The sequence below is a fragment of the Eurosta solidaginis genome, chromosome 4, assembly GCF_040869045.1.
Source record: "Eurosta solidaginis isolate ZX-2024a chromosome 4, ASM4086904v1, whole genome shotgun sequence".
NCBI classification, from domain to species: Eukaryota; Metazoa; Arthropoda; class Insecta; order Diptera; family Tephritidae; genus Eurosta; species Eurosta solidaginis.
Genome location: NC_090322.1, coordinates 146,763,093 through 146,766,755, shown reverse-complemented (window position 1 = coordinate 146,766,755; position 3,663 = coordinate 146,763,093).

Here is a 3,663-nt window from a genome sequence, read left to right as displayed (position 1 = left end):
GTCACAAAGACAAACGTCTGGACAAACATCCAAACATCCAAACATCTTCACATCCAAACTTTGCCATTTATAATATATACTAGCCTTTACCCGCGGCCCCGTCCGCAAGGAGAAAATTAAATATAAGGGATATTCACGTTAGCCTGCTTATCAAGTTATCTGTTTAAAAAGATGTTTCTGTCCAATACATTTTATTTTCGTAATTGAGTAAAAAAAGAACTAAATGAGCTGATAACCTGACAGGATCCCCAAATGATCCCGAAATTATCCAGAAAAATCCACGAAATGACCCCGACGCTATCGCGGACAAATCCCGAAAACCATTTAGAAATGCCACGGAAGGGTCTCCAAAAGTTCCCGGAATAGTCCCAAAAAACCCGAAATGACAACGACACGATTCTAGACTTATCCAGAGAACCACAAAGAAATGATGCCTGAAGGGTACCAAAATGATCCCGAAATAGTCGCGAAAAAGTTCCGAAATGACCCTGACGGGCTCCCGGACGGTTCTCAAAAACCATCCAGAAAATATCCAGGAAGGGTCCTTGGGGGATCCACGACGGATCGCGAAAACCATACAGAAATGATTCCGGAAGGGTCCCAAAATGATCCCGTATTAGTCCCGAAAAAGTCCTGAAATGACCCCGACGGGATCCCAGACGGATTCCGAAAACTATCCAGAAATGATGCCGGAAAGGTCCTCAAATGATCCCCTAATAGTCCCGTAATGACCCTGACGGGATCTCGAACGGACTCCTAAATGACCCTGACGGGATCCCGGACAGATCTCGAAATCCATCCAGAAATGATCTTGAAAACCAAAAATAATCCCGAAACAAAATCTGAAAAGTCCAGAAATTACCCCGACGGGATCCCTCACGGATCCCAAAAACTATCCAGAAATGATGCCGGAATGTCCTCAAATGATCCCCTAATAGTTCCGAAATGACCGAAAATCATCCAGAAATTATGCCGGAAGGGACCCCAAATGATCCCGAATACCATACAGAAATGATGCCGGAAAATACCCCAAATGATCCCCAAATAGTCCCAAAAAAGTTCCGAAATGACTCGGAAGGGATCCCGGACGGATCCCGAAAACCATCCAGAAATTATGCCGAAAGGGTCCCCTAATGATCCGATACCAGTCGATAAAAAGTCCCGAAATAACCCCGACGGGATCCCGGACGGATCCTCAAAATCATATAGAAATGATGCCGGAAGGTACCCCAAATGATCCCGAAATAGTCCCGAAATGACCCTGGCAGGATCCCGTACGGATCCCGAAAACCATCCAGAAATGATGCCGAAAGGCTCCCCTAATTAGCCCGTATTAGTCCCGAAAAAGTCCCGAAATGACCCCGACGGGATTCCTGACGGATCCCGAAAAGCATCCAGAAATAATGCCGAAAGGGTCCGCAAATCATCCCGTATTAGTCAAGAAAAAGTCCTGAATTGACCCCGTCGGGATCCCGGATGGATCCCGAAAACTATCTAGAAATGATGCCGGAAGGTACCCCAAATGATCCCGAAATAGTCCCGAAATGACCCCGACGGGATCCCGGACGGATCCCGAAAACCATATAGAAATGATGCCGGAAGGTACCCCAAATGATCCCGAAATAGTCCCGAAATGGCCCCGACGGGATACCGGACGGATCCCGAAAACCATCCAGAAATGATGCCGAAAGCGTCCCCAAATCATCCCGTATTCGTCGAGAAAAATTCCCGAAATGACCCCGACGGAATCCCGGACGGATCCTCAAAACTATATAGAAATTATGCCGGAAGGTACCCCAAAGGATCCCGAAATAGTTCCGTAATGAACCTGACGGGATCCCGGACGGATCCCGAAAACCATCTAGAAATGATGCCGGAAGGTACCCCAAATGATCGCGAAATAGTCCCGAAATGGCCCCGACGGGATACCGGACGGATCCCGAAAACCATCCAGAAATGATGCCGAAAGCGTCCCCAAATCATCCCGTATTCGTCGAGAAAAATTCCCGAAATTACCCCGACGGAATCCCGGACGGATCCTCAAAACTATATAGAAATTATGCCGGAAGGTACCCCAAAGGATCCCGAAATAGTTCCGTAATGAACCTGACGGGATCCCGGACGGATCCCGAAAACCATATAGAAATGATGCCGGAAGGTACCCCAAATGATCCCGAAATAGTCCCGAAATGACCCTGACGGGATCTCGGACGGATCCCTAAAACCATCTAGAAATGGTGCCGGAAGGTACCTCAAATGATCCCGAAATAGTACCGAAATGACCCCGACGGGATCCCGGACGGATCCCGAAAACCATATAGAAATGATGCCGGAAGGTACCCCAAATGATCCCGAAATAGTCCCGAAACGGCCCCGACGGGATACCGGACGGATCCCGAAAACCATCCAGAAATGATGCCGAAAGCGTCCCCAAATCATCCCGTATTCGTCGAGAAAAATTCCCGAAATGACCCCGACGGAATCCCGGACGGATCCTCAAAACTATATAGAAATTATGCCGGAAGGTACCCCAAAAGATCCCGAAATAGTTCCGTAATGAACCTGACGGGATCCCGGACGGATCCCGAAAACCATCTAGAAATGATGCCGGAAGGTACCCCAAATGATCCCGAAATAGTCCCGAAATGACCCCGACGGGATCCCGGACGGATCCCGAAAACCATCCAGAAATGATGCCGAAAGCGTCCCCAAATGATCCCGTATTAGTCGAGAAAAAGTCCCGAAATGACCCCGACTGGTTCCCGGACGGATCCCGAAAAGCATCCAGATATGATGCCGAAAGGGTCCCCAAATGATCCCGTATAAGTCGAGAAAAAGTCCCGAAATGACCAAGACGGGATCCCGGACGGATCCCGAAAACCATCCAGAAATGATGCCGAAAGCGTCCCCAAATGATCCCGTATTAGTCGAGAAAAAGTCCCGAAATTAACCCGACGGGTTCCCGGACGGATCCCGAAAAGCATCCAGATATGATGCCGAAAGGGTCGCCAAATGATCCCGTATTAGTCGAGAAAAAGTCCCGAAATAACCCCGACGGGATCCCGAACGGATCTTCAAAATCATATAGAAGTGATGCCGGAAGGTACCCCAACTGATCCCAAAATAGTCCGGAAATGACCCTGATTGGATCCTGGACGGATCCCGAAAACCATCTAGCAATGATGCCGGAAGGTACCTCAAATGAACCCGTATTAGTCGAGAAAAAGTCCCAAAATTACCCTGAAGGGATCTCGAACGGATCCCGAAAACCATACAGAAATGATGCCGAAAAGGTCCCCAAATGATCCCGTATAAGTCGAGAAAAAGTCCCGAAATGACCCCGACGGGATCCCGGACGGATCCCGAAAACCATCTAGAAATGATGCCGGAAGGTACCCCAAATGATCCCGAAATAGTCCCGAAATGACCCCGACGGGATCCCGGACGGATCCCGAAAACCATCCAGAAATGATGCCGAAAGCGTCCCCAAATGATCCCGTATAAGTCGAGAAAAAGTCCCGAAATGAACCCGACGGGATCCCGAACGGATCTTCAAAATCATATAGAAGTGATGCCGGAAGGTACCCCAAATGATCCCAAAATAGTGCGGAAATTACCCTGATTGGATCCTGGACGGATCCCGAAAACCATCTAGCAATGATG